The sequence below is a fragment of the Oncorhynchus keta genome, chromosome 13 (assembly GCF_023373465.1).
Source record: "Oncorhynchus keta strain PuntledgeMale-10-30-2019 chromosome 13, Oket_V2, whole genome shotgun sequence".
In the NCBI taxonomy this organism is placed as follows: domain Eukaryota; kingdom Metazoa; phylum Chordata; class Actinopteri; order Salmoniformes; family Salmonidae; genus Oncorhynchus; species Oncorhynchus keta.
The window spans coordinates 2,263,010-2,281,190 of NC_068433.1; the positions used below are offsets into that span (position 1 = coordinate 2,263,010).

Sequence of the window (18,181 nt, forward strand, 5' to 3'; positions counted from 1 at the left end):
ACTAGCATTTAAAAGCAGTTGGAGGCCATGGAAGGAGTGTTGTATGGCATTGAAGCTCATTATTTGGAGGTTTGTTAACACAGTGTCCAAAGAAGGGCCAGAAGTATACAGAATGGTGTCGTCTTCGTAGAGGTGGATCAGAGAATCACCAGCAGCAAGAGCGACATCATTGATGTATACAGAGAAGAGAGTCGGCTCGAGAATTGAACACTGTGGCACCCCCATATAGACTGCCAGCGGTCCGGACAACAGGCCCTCCGATTTGACACACTGAACTCTGTCCGAGAAGTAGTTGGTGAACGAGGCGAGGCAGTCATTTGAGAAACTAAGGCTTTTGAGTATGCCGATAAGAATGCGGTGATTGACAGAGTCGAAAGCCTTGGCCAGGTCAATGAAAACGGCTGCACAGTCCTGTATTTTATCGATGGCGGTTATGATATCGTGGAGAAGGTACGGTGGGAACTTGGCTTTCGAAGATTTTAGAAAGGCAGGGCAGGATAGATATAGGTCCATAACAGTTTGGGTCTAGAGTGTCTCCCCCTTTGAAGAGGGGGCTGACCGTGCAGAACAGTTGGCAGGGGTAGCCAGGTGGAAAGCATGGCCAGCCGTAGAAAAATGCTTACTGAAATGATCGATTATCATAGATTTACCGGTGGGGACCGTGTTTCCTAGCCTCAGAGCAGTGGGCAGCTGGGAGGAGGTGCTCATATTCTCCATGGACTTTACAGTGTCCCAAAACTTTGGGGAATTATTGCTACAGGATGCAAATTTCTGTTTGAAAAAGCTAGCCTTAGCTTTCCTAACTGACTGTATATTGGTTCCTGAATTCCCTGAAAAGTTGCATATCGCGGGGACTATTTGATGCTAGTGCGGTCCACCACAGGGTGTTTTTGTGTTGGTCAAGGGCAGTCAAGTCTGGGGTGATCCAAGGACTATATCTACTCTTAGTTCTATATTTTTTGGAATGGGGAATGCTTAAAGATATATCTAAGAGAGACCAATGTTATTGTGAAGTGGTTACTGAATAAACTGAAGATATATACATTCCATTCCACCACCAGCTGCCCCATTAAACACAACAATATAGATTAAATAACTTGTTCCCAGCCTTCGCTTCCTCAGCTTCAACCTCGTCACTGAATAATGGTCACCTTGACCTTTTTGAGCACCACAACTTGCTAATGGACAGAGCCTAAAATGTTATTTTTGGTCTACCAGCCACTCAGATTTTTTAAACCAGACAAATATTTTTTCCCAGTAATATTATACTAACAAAACTTGGACGTGCTTTGAACTGTTTCTAAAACAATACATGTATTACTGCTGAGAAGTAATGTGCTATATTGTTGAATTTCATTTTTTTTTAAAGATTGCGACGACTTTTAACCAAAATATGAGACAAAAATGTTCACCTGCCCCTTTAAAGGGCGGGAAGTTACCGTGGTAATGAGAGTCATGTTTGTGCCTGTGAGATCGAGAGCCTGACTAGTATTGCTTATCTTCCCTAGCAGTTGAAACTCAAACATTGAAAATCAACCAAGCATCTGAACAAAATAATGTAAATAGCTAAGGAACACAGGGACACTTCAGTTTCAGGTCAATTAAACACATTTTTACTGTATCGGTCTTCACACAGCCCCCAGCCAGGCACAGTGACACAGAAATACTTTGCACATTTTAGTGTGCATTCAGTTCCTGTCAGAGTTCCTCAGTAGCGAGCCACAGCCTACAGATAAGGAACATGCCCCAACTCCCGGAACAGGAAACCTCCGTGCGGCGGACCACAGACATCATCCTATTTGTCCAACATTGGAATGATTTTCTAATGGTCATACTTCTCCATAACCTAAAACAATTGCAATGCCAGCCATATCAATGTTTGAAACCTGGATGTTTTACATCAAAATCCCACCATAGAAATAAAGCAAAGATTTCCTGATATTGAAACCAGCATTTCTTCTTCTACTACTGTCCAAAGACAGTAAGACCCGGTTGCATCTTCAGATATTGCCTCTACATTTCTACCTGCTGTATAACCATCTGTCACATTATAAAAACCGCATCAGCTTTCAGAACGGTGTTCTCCCAAAATAGCATTCTGGAACATTGACACATTTGGCTGAGACCAGTGAACACGTTGCTGCGCAATGACCACACCAGCTAATCACATCATATGGTGTTGACCACACCAGCTAATCACACCATATGGTGTTGACCACGCCAGCTAATCACATCATATGGTGTTGACCACGCCAGCTAATCACATCATATGGTGCTAATCACATCATATGGTGTTGACCACACCAGCTAATCACATCATATGGTGCTAACCACATCATATGGTGTTGACCACACCAGCTAACCACATCATATGGTGCTAATCACATCATATGGTGTTGACCACGCCAGCTAACCACATCATATGGTGTTGACCACGCCAGCTAATCACATCATATGGTGTTGACCACGCCAGCTAACCACATCATATGGTGTTGACCACACCAGCTAATCACATCATATGGTGTTGACCACACCAGCTAATCACATCATATGGTGTTGACCACACCAGCTAACCACATCATATGGTGTTGACCACACCAGCTAATCACATCATATGGTGTTGACCACGCCAGCTAATCACATCATATGGTGTTGACCACACCAGCTAATCACATCATATGGTGTTGACCACGCCAGCTAACCACATCATATGGTGTTGACCACGCCAGCTAACCACATCATATGGTGTTGACCACACCAGCTAACCACATCATATGGTGTTGACCACACCAGCTAATCACATCATATGGTGTTGACCACACCAGCTAACCACATCATATGGTGTTGACCACACCAGCTAATCACATCATATGGTGTTGACCACACCAGCTAACCACATCATATGGTGTTGACCACACCAGCTAATCACATCATATGGTGTTGACCACACCAGCTAACCACATCATATGGTGTTGACCACACCAGCTAATCACATCATATGGTGTTGACCACACCAGCTAACCACATCATATGGTGTTGACCACACCAGCTAACCACATCATATGGTGCTAACCACATCATATGGTGTTGACCACACCAGCTAACCACATCATATGGTGTTGACCACGCCAGCTAATCACATCATATGGTGCTAACCACATCATATGGTGTTGACCACACCAGCTAACCACATCATATGGTGCTAACCACACCAGCTAACCACATCATATGGTGTTGACCACACCAGCTAACCACATCATATGGTGCTAACCACACCAGCTAACCACATCATATGGTGTTGACCACACCAGCTAACCACATCATATGGTGCTAACCACACCAGCTAACCACATCATATGGTGCTAATCACATCATATGGTGTTGACCACACCAGCTAACCACATCATATGGTGCTAATCACACCATATGGTGTTGACCACACCAGCTAATCACATCATATGGTGTTGACCACACCAGCTAATCACATCATATGGTGTTGACCACGCCAGCTAACCACACCATATGGTGTTGACCACACCAGCTAATCACACCATATGGTGCTGACCACACCAGCTAACCACACCATATGGTGTTGACCACGCCAGCTAACCACATCATATGGTGCTGACCACACCAGCTAACCACATCATATGGTGCTGACCACACCAGCTAACCACATCATATGGTGTTGACCACACCAGCTAACCACATCATATGGTGTTGACCACGCCAGCTAACCACATCATATGGTGCTGACCACACCAGCTAACCACATCATATGGTGCTGACCACACCAGCTAACCACATCATATGGTGTTGACCACGCCAGCTAACCACATCATATGGTGCTGACCACACCAGCTAACCACATCATATGGTGCTGACCACACCAGCTAACCACATCATATGGTGTTGACCACGCCAGCTAATCACATCATATGGTGCTGACCACATCATATGGTGTTGACCACACCAGCTAACCACATCATATGGTGTTGACCACACCAGCTAACCACACCAGCTAACCACATCATATGGTGCTGACCACACCAGCTAACCACATCATATGGTGTTGACCACACCAGCTAATCACATCATATGGTGTTGACCACACCAGCTAACCACATCATATGGTGTTGACCACGCCAGCTAACCACATCATATGGTGTTGACCACGCCAGCTAACCACATCATATGGTGTTGACCACACCAGCTAACCACATCATATGGTGTTGACCACGCCAGCTAACCACATCATATGGTGCTAATCACATCATATGGTGTTGACCACACCAGCTAATCACATCATATGGTGTTGACCACACCAGCTAACCACATCATATGGTGTTGACCACGCCAGCTAACCACATCATATGGTGTTGACCACACCAGCTAATCACATCATATGGTGCTAACCACACCAGCTAACCACACCATATGGTGTTGACCACGCCAGCTAATCACATCATATGGTGTTGACCACACCAGCTAATCACATCATATGGTGTTGACCACGCCAGCTAATCACATCATATGGTGCTGACCACACCAGCTAACCACATCATATGGTGCTAACCACACCAGCTAATCACATCATATGGTGTTGACCACACCAGCTAACCACATCATATGGTGCTGACCACACCAGCTAACCACATCATATGGTGCTAACCACATCATATGGTGTTGACCACACCAGCTAACCACATCATATGGTGTTGACCACGCCAGCTAACCACATCATATGGTGTTGACCACACCAGCTAACCACATCATATGGTGTTGACCACACCAGCTAATCACACCATATGGTGTTGACCACACCAGCTAACCACATCATATGGTGTTGACCACGCCAGCTAACCACATCATATGGTGCTGACCACACCAGCTAACCACATCATATGGTGTTGACCACGCCAGCTAACCACATCATATGGTGTTGACCACGCCAGCTAACCACATCATATGGTGCTGACCACACCAGCTAACCACATCATATGGTGTTGACCACGCCAGCTAATCACATCATATGGTGTTGACCACACCAGCTAACCACATCATATGGTGTTGACCACACCAGCTAACCACATCATATGGTGTTGACCACGCCAGCTAATCACATCATATGGTGTTGACCACACCAGCTAATCACATCATATGGTGTTGACCACACCAGCTAACCACATCATATGGTGTTGACCACACCAGCTAACCACATCATATGGTGTTGACCACACCAGCTAACCACATCATATGGTGTTGACCACACCAGCTAACCACATCATATGGTGTTGACCACACCAGCTAACCACATCATATGGTGTTGACCACACCAGCTAACCACATCATATGGTGTTGACCACACCAGCTAACCACATCATATGGTGTTGACCACACCAGCTAACCACACCATATGGTGTTGACCACACCAGCTAACCACACCATATGGTGTTGACCACGTCATATGGTGTTGACCACGCCAGCTAATCACATCATATGGTGTTGACCACACCAGCTAACCACATCATATGGTGTTGACCACACCAGCTAACCACATCATATGGTGTTGACCACACCAGCTAATCACATCATATGGTGCTGACCACATCATATGGTGTTGACCACGCCAGCTAATCACATCATATGGTGCTAACCACATCATATGGTGCTGACCACATCATATGGTGTTGACCACACCAGCTAATCACATCATATGGTGTTGACCACGTCATATGGTGTTGACCACGCCAGCTAATCACATCATATGGTGTTGACCACACCAGCTAACCACATCATATGGTGTTGACCACACCAGCTAATCACATCATATGGTGTTGACCACACCAGCTAACCACATCATATGGTGCTAACCACATCATATGGTGTTGACCACACCAGCTAATCACATCATATGGTGTTGACCACACCAGCTAATCACATCATATGGTGCTAACCACACCAGCTAATCACATCATATGGTGCTAACCACATCATATGGTGTTGACCACACCAGCTAACCACACCATATGGTGTTGACCACACCAGCTAACCACATCATATGGTGTTGACCACACCAGCTAACCACACCATATGGTGTTGACCACACCAGCTAACCACATCATATGGTGCTAACCACATCATATGGTGTTGACCACACCAGCTAATCACATCATATGGTGCTAACCACATCATATGGTGTTGACCACGCCAGCTAACCACATCATATGGTGTTGACCACGCCAGCTAATCACATCATATGGTGTTGACCACACCAGCTAACCACATCATATGGTGTTGACCACACCAGCTAATCACATCATATGGTGTTGACCACACCAGCTAATCACACCATATGGTGTTGACCACACCAGCTAATCACATCATATGGTGTTGACCACACCAGCTAATCACATCATATGGTGTTGACCACGCCAGCTAACCACATCATATGGTGCTAACCACACCAGCTAACCACATCATATGGTGCTGACCACACCAGCTAACCACACCATATGGTGTTGACCACACCAGCTAACCACATCATATGGTGCTAACCACACCAGCTAATCACATCATATGGTGTTGACCACACCAGCTAACCACACCATATGGTGTTGACCACGCCAGCTAATCACATCATATGGTGTTGACCACGCCAGCTAACCACATCATATGGTGTTGACCACACCAGCTAACCACATCATATGGTGCTGACCACATCATATGGTGTTGACCACACCAGCTAATCACATCATATGGTGCTGACCACACCAGCTAACCACATCATATGGTGCTGACCACGCCAGCTAACCACATCATATGGTGTTGACCACGCCAGCTAATCACATCATATGGTGCTAACCACATCATATGGTGTTGACCACACCAGCTAACCACCAGTCTGCACAACTCTCCCAGGACTTAGGATCAAGAGAGACACTCAAGCCTTCAAGCTGCATACTGGACCCTATTCCAACTAAACTACTGAAAGAGCTGCTTCCTGTGCTTGGCCCTCCTATGTTGAACATAATAAACGTCTCTCTATCCACCAGATGTGTACCAAACTCACTAAAAGTGGCAGTAATAAAGCCTCTCTTGAAAAAGCCAAACCTTGACCCAGAAAAAATATTTTTTAACTAAATTCGGCCTATATCGAATCTTCCATTCCTCTCAAAAAGTTTAGAAAAAGCTGTTGCGCACTGCCATCCTGAAGACAATGTATACAAAACGCTTCAGTCTGGTTTTAGACCCCATCGTAGCACTGAAACTGCACTTGTGAAGGTGGTAAATGACCTTTTAGTAGCGTCAGACCCAGGCTCTGCAGCCGTCCTCCTGCTCCTAGATGTTAGTGCTGCTGGTGAAGCTACAAAATTGTCCTCGCTGGAAGCCTGTGCTTCAGACATAAGGAAGTGGATGGCTGCAAACGTTCTACTTTTAAACTCGAACAAAACAGAGATGCTTGTTCTAGGTCCCAAGAAACAAAGAGATCTTCTGTTGAATCTGACAATTAATCTTGATGGTTGTACAGTCGTCTCAAATAAAACTGTGAAGGACCTCGGCGTTACTCTGGACCCTGATCTCTCTTTTGAAGAACATATCAAGACCATTTCAAGGACAGCTTTTTTCCATCTACGTAATATTGCAAAAAAGTCTGAAACTTTCTGTCCAAAAATTAGGCAGAAAAATTAATCCATGCTTTTGTCACTTCTAGGTTAGACTACTGCAATGCTCTACTTTCCGGCTACCCGGATAAAGCACTAAATAAACTTCACTTAGTGCTAAACACGGCTGATAGAATCCTGACTAGAACCCAAACATTTGATCATATTACTCCAGTGCTAGCCTCCCTATACTGGCTTCCTGTTAAGGCTAGGGCTGATTTCAAGGTTTTACTGCTAACCTACAAAGCATTACATGGGCTTGCTCCTACCCATCTCTCTGATTTGGTCCTGCTGTACATACCTACACGTACGCTACGGTCACAAGACACAGGCCTCCTAATTGTCCCTAGAATGTCTAAGCAAACAGCTGGAGGCAGGGCTTTCTCCTATAGAGCTCCATTTTTATGGAATGGTCTGCGTACCCATGTCAGAGACGCAAACTCGGTCTCAACCTTTAAGTCTTTACTGAAGACTCATCTCTTCAGTGGGTCATATGATTGAGTGTAGTCTGGCCCAGGAGTGTGAAGGTGAACGGAAAGGCTCTGGAGCAACGAACTTCCTTGCCGTCTCTGCCTGGCCAGTTCCCCTCTCTCCACTGGGATTCTCTGCCTCTAACCCTATTACAGGGGCTGCGGCACTGGCTTAGTGGGGCTCTTCCATGCCGTCCCTAGGAGGGGTGCGTCACTGACATGATCTTCCTATCTGGGTTGGCGCTCCCCCCTTGTGTTGTGGCATGGCAGAGATCTTTGTGGGCTGTACTCGGCCTTGACTCAGGATGGTAAGTTGGTGGTTGTGAAGATATCCCTCTAGTGATGTGGGGGCTGTGCTTTGGCAAAGTGGGTGGGGTTATATCCTTCCCTTTTGGCCCTGTCCAGGGGTATCATCAGATGGGGCCACAGTGTCTCCTGACCCCTCCTGTCTCAGCCTCCAGTATTTATGCTGCAGTAGTTTGTGTCGGGGGCTAGGGTCAGTCTGTTATATCTGGAGTACTTCTCCTGTCCTATTCGGTGTCCTGTGTGAATTTAAGTGTGCTCTCTCTAATTCTCTCCTTTCTTTCTCTCTCTGAGGACCTGAGCCCTAGGACCGTGCCTCAGGACTACCTGACATGATGACTCCTTGCTGTCCCCAGTCCACCTGGCCGTGCTGCTGCTCCAGTTTCAACTGTTCTGCCTTATTATTATTCGACCATGCTGGTCATTTATGAACATTTGAACATCTTGGCCATGTTCTGTTATAATCTCCACCCGGCACAGCCAGAAGAGGACTGGCCACCCCACATAGCCTGGTTCCTCTCTAGGTTTCTTCCTAGGTTTTGGCATTTCTAGGGAGTTTTCTCTAGCCACCGTGCTTCTACACCTGCATTGCTTGCTGTTTGGGGTTTTAGGCTGGGTTTCTGTACAGCACTTTGAGATATCAGCTGACGTACGAAGGGCTATATAAATACATCTGATTTGGATTTGATTTCATGAAAGTTTGATTTTTATAGCAATTTATTTGAATTTGGCGCTCTGCATTTTCTCTGGCTTTTGTAAATGTATTTACTGAAAAAGTCATTGAAGTAGTCGGCAATATCAGTGGGCTTTGTGATGAATAAGCCATCTGATTCAATGAACAATGGAGTCGAGTTGGCTTTTTTCCCACAATTTCAGTTAAGGTGCTCCAAAGCTTTTTATTATCTTTCCTTTATATAAATGTATCTTTGTTTCATAGTATAGTTTATTTAGTCACATGATTTCTTAATTTGCAGTAAGTTTGCCAATCAGTTGGGCTGCAGGACTATTTTGAACTTCACAAATCAAAACTGTATTTTTAGCAGTTATCAATATCTTGAAATATACATGAATTAAGTACACATGGTGATATTTCGAGGAGTAAGAGGTTTCACCAAATATAGATATTACAGTAGTACTTTACAACACCGGTCTTCATCGTGGACAATGATATACAGTAGGGCAAGGGTCTTCATAGAGGACGGATAAGTATTAATGTCAGACCAGTGTAGTACTAACCTACTGCTAACCCTAAAGGGGTAGGGTTTGACACTGATGGGTTCAACAATCACGCAGCTATGTGCTTGAAATTAATTCAGATCAATGACGTCATCAGTCTTAACCCACAATGGATCCTCTACGCAGCACAAGGCGCGACACATCAATACGGATCCGAGCCCCTTCTGTGCCATTCGAGAAGGGTGCAACTGCAGCCCACAATTTGAGCATTATATGTGGGCATTCCGGAAGAACCCCTCTTTAGACTTCTATTGGTTTATTTGTATTTTTATTAGGACTACAGTACATAGGCGGGAGGCAGGGACGCTCCAGTACAGTCGATGGTGGTAATGCAACCGCCGATAAACCCCACAGAAGCAGTGGGGGTGACAACAGTAGCTGGCTATACTTAGCACAGACCGGTAGTGTCCTTCGCACCCGCTTGTCGGGCACCGTTTCCCCGCAATTCAGTTAAAGACAGCGACGGCAGGTGTTCGGCAGGCAGGAGCGAAGGATACTGTCTACCAGTGAAAAAACGCATAATACTTTTATTTCCCTTTTGACCCACATTCAAAAGTGTCACACTTTGGGTTGAGGTTCATGCAGGAACTAATGCAATACTCCTTCCTGCAGATAGAGGAAGTCCACATCGGGGGCTGCAGTTGCACACCATTGCGCCATTCACCGTGTCCCTCTCAATTAAATCTCACTCTCCTGCACAACTTTATTTTTAAAGTATTTTTTCCTTCTTGGTGAAATTTGTTTCAGGCAAAAGATGACGTACCTTGTCCTGGATCTCTACCCGGATTCTGTTGCGGGTTCCAGGAGTTCCAACCGTGTCTGTCGAACATCTAGAGATGGTATCTCATCACTGCCGGACAAACACACTGTATAACCTTAACCAGTTTGATGTAGGTATAAATAAATCTCAACTTTATTATAAGACTTTTCATAAAAGTTGTAGAAAAAGTTGGAAAAGTACTTCTGACCCCATCGCCGCTCGGTCGGTCGGCCGTAACTCCCGTTTCCAGGCTCACCCCACGGTAATTAATATCCCGTTGGACCAGAGAGATGGGCAGAGGGGTGAGCCTCGGTTGCAGTCCCGTTCCTTGTTCCGTCCTGTGCTAGCAGCTCTTCCATGGATCCCCGGCCGAGACCGGCATCAGTAGTGTAGCCGCGGAGAGGGAGAGCAGGCTGGACTTATTACACACACCAGCCCGTTTTTAGCTGGCCTGGTACTTATACTTATCACAATACAAGTTACCTAACTAGCTACAGTAGCTAAACATTCTGGCTCGCTAGTTAACTACTGTAACTAACTACTTCTGCTTTCCGCAGCGGCGCCGTCTGTCTTCAGTCACTCCTTCCCCCGTCTCTCTGTCTCTGCTGGAAAAAGACGGGTAGTTTTCTCATTCAGCTATAAAAGAACGGTTCTGGTCTCAGTATCTAGCTACATGTTTTTCTATTTAGCAAACTGTTGACAACTTTTATAAACCCGGAAGTTACGCCCCCGTGGAGCCTCGTGTTTATGGTACCCTGGTGACCCCTGCTGGCCAGATCAGATTACTACAGCCTTCCAGGTTGTGAAGGGCAAGGGTTCCGGTGTTATGCCGAAAATCTCCCCCTGCCAGAATCCCCCCCATCTAATTTCCTTATTTTTGTGGCTAGAGTCAAATACTTTCTGTGACACACATCAGAGTTAAATACTTTCTTTTGAACAAACTTAGTCAGGATAGGCAACCAAAATTAATGTATGTGTGTTATATTAAACAGAGGAAGGGGTAAAATGTTGGCAAGCAATGAACATTTCAGAACAACTATGGCTGAATTATTATCCTTACACTTTAAAAAATACTAGTCGAATAAGACATGTGAGAGATGACGAATTTTGGCAAAGAGATTTATTTATAGACTAATCCAAATTCAGTAGAGGGTTTGGGTACAGGCGACATGGGCATCTTTCCGCCCAGGTGCGGCTGCGGTCGGCGGGCGCTGAAGGGGGAGTTCGCCCAGGACGCCATACAAGCTAGAACCGCCACATACACTTGAAACAAATAGCCAAATGGAAAACTGCAGACAAAAATGCTTTCTGCTACTAAGATCAGTGAAATGTAGGCTAAACTGACAATGGAATGCAGAGCAGAAATCTCAACTAGCAAGCAAGTTGCAGCAATGAATGTTTGTTTATTCCATGTGTAACTCTGTTGTTGTTTGTGTCGCACTGCTTTGCTTTATCTTGGCCAGGTCACAGTTGTAAATGAGAACTTGTTCTCAACTGGCCTCCCTGGTTAAATAAAGGTGTTATCAACTGGCCACCTGGTTAAATAAAGGTGTTCTCAACTAGCCTACCTGGTTAAATAAAGGTGTTCTCAACTGGCCTACCTGGTTAAATAAAGGTGTTCTCAACTGGCCACCTGGTTAAATAAAGGTGTTCTCAACTAGCCTACCTGGTTAAATAAAGGTGTTCTCAACTAGCCTACCTGGTTAAATAAAGGTGTTCTCAACTGGCCACCTGGTTAAATAAAGGTGTTCTCAACTAGCCTACCTGGTTAAATAAAGGTGTTCTCAACTGGCCACCTGGTTAAATAAAGGTGTTCTCAACTGGCCTACCTGGTTAAATAAAGGTGTTCTCAACTGGCCACCTGGTTAAATAAAGGTGTTCTCAACTGTCCTACCTGGTTAAATAAAGGTGTTCTCAACTGGCCTACCTGGTTAAATAAAGGTGTTCTCAACTGGCCTACCTGGTTAAATAAAGGTGTTCTCAACTGGCCTACCTGGTTAAATAAAGGTGTTCTCAACTGGCCTACCTGGTTAAATAAAGGTGTTCTCAACTGGCCACCTGGTTAAATAAAGGTGTTCTCAACTGTCCTACCTGGTTAAATAAAGGTGTTCTCAACTGGCCTACCTGGTTAAATAAAGGTGTTCTCAACTGGCCTACCTGGTTAAATAAAGGTGTTCTCAACTAGCCTACCTGGTTAAATAAAGGTGTTCTCAACTGGCCTACCTGGTTAAATAAAGGTGTTCTCAACTAGCCTACCTGGTTAAATAAAGGTGTTCTCAACCTGCCTACCTGGTTAAATAAAGGTGTTCTCAACTGGCCACCTGGTTAAATAAAGGTGTTCTCAACTAGCCCACCTGGTTAAATAAAGGTGTTCTCAACTGGCCTACCTGGTTAAATAAAGGTGTTCTCAACTAGCCTACCTGGTTAAATAAAGGTGTTCTCAACTAGCCTACCTGGTTAAATAAAGGTGTTCTCAACTGGCCTACCTGGTTAAATAAAGGTGTTCTCAACCTGCCTACCTGGTTAAATAAAGGTGTTCTCAACTAGCCTACCTGGTTAAATAAAGGTGTTCTCAACTGGCCTACCTGGTTAAATAAAGGTGTTCTCAACCTGCCTACCTGGTTAAATAAAGGTGTTCTCAACTAGCCTACCTGGTTAAATAAAGGTGTTCTCAACTGGCCACCTGGTTAAATAAAGGTGTTCTCAACTAGCCCACCTGGTTAAATAAAGGTGTTCTCAACTGGCCACCTGGTTGAATGAAGAATGCAAATAAATGAAGAACGCAAAGGGGGGTTTGGCAGGGGGAGATTTTCGGCACAATGGTTTCAAGGCTGATGCCCAGCCCAGAAAGACCATTTCCAAACATGGCCACTTAGAGAAGTCAGATTTGAATATTCATAATAAGACACGTTAGTCATCACTTTTGTGCACAAAACATCCAGTGAATTATTCAAATAATTGTAGCTGAGAAGGAAGATATACATTTGTTTAATTCATCCAATGTCTGCCATGTTTTTTTATGGCCCATTTCAGCCTGCACATTTCAGCCTGCCCATTTCAGCCTGCACATTTCAGCCTGCACATTTCAGCCTGCACATTTCAGCCTGCCCATTTCAGCCTGCACATTTCAGCCTGCCCATTTCAGCCTGCCCATTTCAGCCTGCACATTTCAGCCTGCCCATTTCAGCCTGCCCATTTCAGCCTGCCCATTTCAGCCTGCCCATTTCAGCCTGCCCATTTCAGCCTGCACATTTCAGCCTGCACATTTCAGCCTGCCCATTTCAGCCTGCCCATTTCAGCCTGCACATTTCAGCCTGCCCATTTTAGCCTGCCCATTTCAGCCTGCCCATTTCAGCCTGCCCATTTTAGCCTGCCCATTTCAGCCTGCCCATTTCAGCCTGCACATTTCAGCCTGCCCATTTCAGCCTGCACATTTCAGCCTGCCCATTTTAGCCTGCCCATTTCAGCCTGCACATTTCAGCCTGCCCATTTCAGCCTGCACATTTCAGCCTGCCCATTTCAGCCTGCCCATTTCAGCCTGCCCATTTCAGCCTGCACATTTCAGCCTGCCCATTTCAGCCTGCCCATTTCAGCCTGCCCATTTCAGCCTGCACATTTCAGCCTGCCCATTTCAGCCTGCCCATTTCAGCATGCACATTTCAGCCTGCCCATTTCAGCCTGCACATTTCAGCCTGCCCATTTCAGCCTGCCCATTTCAGCCTGCCCATTTCAGCCTGCCCATTTCAGCCTGCCCATTTCAGCCTGCCCATTTCAGCCTGCCCATTTCAGCCTACACATTTCAGCCTGCACATTTCAGCCTGCCCATTTCAGCCTGCCCATTTCAGCCTGCCCATTTCAGCCTGCACATTTCAGCCTGCCCATTTCAGCCTGCCCATTTCAGCCTGCCCATTTCAGCCTGCCCATTTCAGCCTGCCCATTTCAGCCTGCCCATTTCAGCCTGCCCATTTCAGCCTGCCCATTTCAGCCTGCCCATTTCAGCCTGCACATTTCAGCCTGCCCATTTCAGCCTGCCCATTTCAGCCTGCCCATTTCAGCCTGCCCATTTCAGCCTGCACATTTCAGCCTGCACATTTCAGCCTGCACATTTCAGCCTGCACATTTCAGCCTGCCCATTTCAGCCTGCACATTTCAGCCTGCACATTTCAGCCTGCACATTTCAGCCTACACATTTCAGCCTGCCCATTTCAGCCTACACATTTCAGCCTGCCCATTTCAGCCTGCCCATTTCAGCCTACACATTTCAGCCTGCCCATTTCAGCCTGCACATTTCAGCCTGCCCATTTCAGCCTGCCCATTTCAGCCTGCACATTTCAGCCTGCCCATTTCAGCCTGCCCATTTCAGCCTGCCCATTTCAGCCTGCCCATTTCAGCCTGCACATTTCAGCCTGCACATTTCAGCCTGCACATTTCAGCCTGCCCATTTCAGCCTGCACATTTCAGCCTGCACATTTCAGCCTGCCCATTTCAGCCTGCCCATTTCAGCCTGCCCATTTCAGCCTGCCCATTTCAGCCTGCACATTTCAGCCTGCACATTTCAGCCTGCACATTTCAGCCTGCCCATTTCAGCCTGCACATTTCAGCCTGCCCATTTCAGCCTGCCCATTTCAGCCTGCCCATTTCAGCCTGCCCATTTCAGCCTGCCCATTTCAGCCTGCACATTTCAGCCTGCCCATTTCAGCCTGCACATTTCAGCCTGCACATTTCAGCCTGCACATTTCAGCCTGCACATTTCAGCCTACACATTTCAGCCTGCCCATTTCAGCCTGCACATTTCAGCCTGCACATTTCAGCCTACACATTTTAGCCTGCACATTTCAGCCTACACATTTCAGCCTGCACATTTCAGCCTGCACATTTCAGCCTGCACATTTCAGCCTACACATTTCAGCCTGCACATTTCAGCCTGCACATTTCAGCCTGCACATTTCAGCCTGCACATTTCAGCCTACACATTTCAGCCTACACATTTCAGCCTGCACATTTCAGCCTGCACATTTCAGCCTACACATTTCAGCCTGCACATTTCATCCTACACATTTCAGCCTGCACATTTCATCCTACACATTTCAGCCTACACATTTTAGCCTACACATTTCAGCCTGCCCATTTCATCCTACACATTTCAGCCTGCACATTTCAGCCTACACATTTCAGCCTGCACATTTCATCCTACACATTTCAGCCTGCACATTTCAGCCTACACATTTCAGCCTGCACATTTCAGCCTACACATTTCAGCCTGCCCATTTCAGCCTGCACATTTCAGCCTGCACATTTCAGCCTAAACATTTCATCCTACACATTTCAGCCTGCACATTTCAGCCTGCACATTTCAGCCTGCACATTTCATCCTACACATTTCAGCCTGCACATTTCAGCCTGCACATTTCAGCCTGCCCATTTCAGCCTGCACATTTCAGCCTGCACATTTCAGCCTACACATTTCAGCCTGCACATTTCAGCCTACACATTTCAGCCTGCCCATTTCAGGCTGCACATTTCAGCCTACACATTTCAGCCTACACATTTCAGCCTAAACATTTCATCCTACACATTTCAGCCTGCACATTTCAGCCTGCCCATTTCAGCCTGCACATTTCAGCCTACACATTTCAGCCTACACATTTCAGCCTAAACATTTCATCCTACACATTTCAGCCTGCACATTTCAGCCTGCACATTTCAGCCTGCACATTTCAGCCTGCACATTTCAGCCTACACATTTCAGCCTACACATTTCAGCCTGCACATTTCAGTCTACACATTTCAGCCTGCCCATTTCAGCCTACACATTTCAGCCTGCCCATTTCAGTCTACACATTTCAGCCTGCACATTTCAGCCTACACATTTCAGCCTACACATTTCAGCCTGCCCATTTCAGTCTACACATTTCAGCCTGCCCATTTCAGCCTACACATTTCAGCCTGCCCATTTCAGCCTACACATTTCAGCCTGCACATTTCAGTCTACACATTTCAGCCTGCACATTTCAGCCTACACATTTCAGCCTACACAAACTATGTGATAAATGGTAGCCAATTTAAATCCGACCACCTCACTGACACAACTCTGAAATAAAGGACTCTGGAGTCTGATGCCCAGGCCAAATGGCAAAAACGAGTTCACAAACGGTTCACATCAAAAAAACACTTTAAATTCTTAAACCAATTAAAGATACAATATGTAACTTTTTGGGGTAACGTGACCAAATTCACATAGAAATGTGAGAATTGTTCACCTAATACCTGGTGCACTGGTTGGTCGGCACTATTGGTTAGAGCCTGTAAATCAGCATTTCACTGTAGAGTCTACACCTGTTGTATTCAGCACACGTGACAAATAAACTTTGATTTGATTTAGGGAGTCCCATTGCTTTAGGACTTGGTTAGGTGGTTTAAGCATGTCCCAGTTTTGGTCAGTTAGCAGGACAAATTCAGACTTACTGTAAGGGGCCAGGAGAAAGCATAGGGCAGGATAGTGTACAGGCCGGTGCTCATGGAGGACGATAGCACCCAGCAACAGTCAACAAAGAGCTATTTGAAAGTTTAATGCTTAAAACCAGACAATCAAATTGTTTGGTATAGAAGAAAAAGAAACGCACACCTATTTAGGCGAGGTGCTGGCTAGAGGAGTAGAAAGCTTGAAAATACCCCGATGAAGACAGCTCCGAGAGTGTGCGGCTCTCTGTTATTTTCAATCCAATTGTTTGGAACAGACTTGGTGGAGACAACCGAGCACTGAAGGTGATCCTTGGTAAAGATTGCCACTCCCCCACCTTTAGAAGATCTATCTTGCTGAAAAAGGTTATAACCAGACAGGTTACCATCAGTGTTCAAAACACTCTTCCTTTAACCACGTCTCAGTAATGACCAACACGCCTGGATTGGAGCTGGGAACCCACACTTTCAATTGATACATTTGAGGTAATACGCTTCTAGTGTTAACATGCAGAAAACCCAGGCTTTTACGAGAGCAGAAATCAGTGAAGCAGAAGTCAGAATTGGGGCAAGCAACAGTAGATGGGCCAGGGTGTACATGCACATTTCAGACAGACATCATCTGCCATCTGTAGTGGGGGTACCTGTACCAGACAGGGGGAGACAGACTAGGGCAGATGGTGAACAGAGAGATGTGGAGTGTAGTGGGGGTACCTGTACCAGACAGGGGGAGACAGACCAGGGCAGATGGTGAACAGAGAGATGTGGAGTGTAGTGGGGGTACCTGTACCAGACAGGGGGAGACAGACCAGGGCAGATGGTGAACAGAGAGATGTGGAGTGTAGTGGGGGTACCTGTACCAGACAGGGGGAGACAGACCAGGGCAGATGATGAACAGAGAGGGGTGAGTATGGTGGAGGTACCTGTACCAGACAGGTAAAGACAGACCAGGGCAGATGGTGAACAGAGAGGGGTGAGTGTAGTGGGGGTACCTGTACCAGACAGGTAAAGACAGACCAGGGCAGATGGTGAACAGAGAGATGTGGAGTGTAGTGGGGGTACCTGTACCAGACAGGGGGAGACAGACCAGGGCAGACGGTGAACAGAGAGGGGGGAGTGTGGTGGAGGTACCTGTACCAGACAGGGGGAGACAGACCAGGGCAGATGGTGAACAGAGAGATGTGGAGTGTAGTGGGGGTACCTGTATCAGACAGGTAAAGACAGACCAGGGCAGATGGTGAACAGAGAGATGTGGAGTGTAGTGGGGGTACCTGTACCAGACAGGGGGA

General features: G+C 46.2%; 1 protein-coding gene across 7 annotated transcripts in view; it reads right to left on the reverse strand.

Annotated features, from left to right (window-relative positions):
- LOC118378041 (TSC22 domain family protein 4-like) overlaps positions 1-11,151 on the reverse strand; it is a 42,305-nt gene extending 31,154 nt beyond the window's left edge. For 4 of the 7 annotated variants that reach the window (XM_052458962.1, XM_052458956.1, XM_052458959.1 and 1 more), the window contains exon 1: positions 10,437-11,151. The gene's annotated coding sequence lies outside the window, so the exon portion shown is untranslated. The remainder of the gene's footprint in view (positions 1-10,436) is intronic. The other 3 variants (XM_052458958.1, XM_052458960.1, XM_052458957.1) reach the window with 3 other exon arrangements.
- Positions 11,152-18,181: the final 7,030 nt, after the last annotated feature.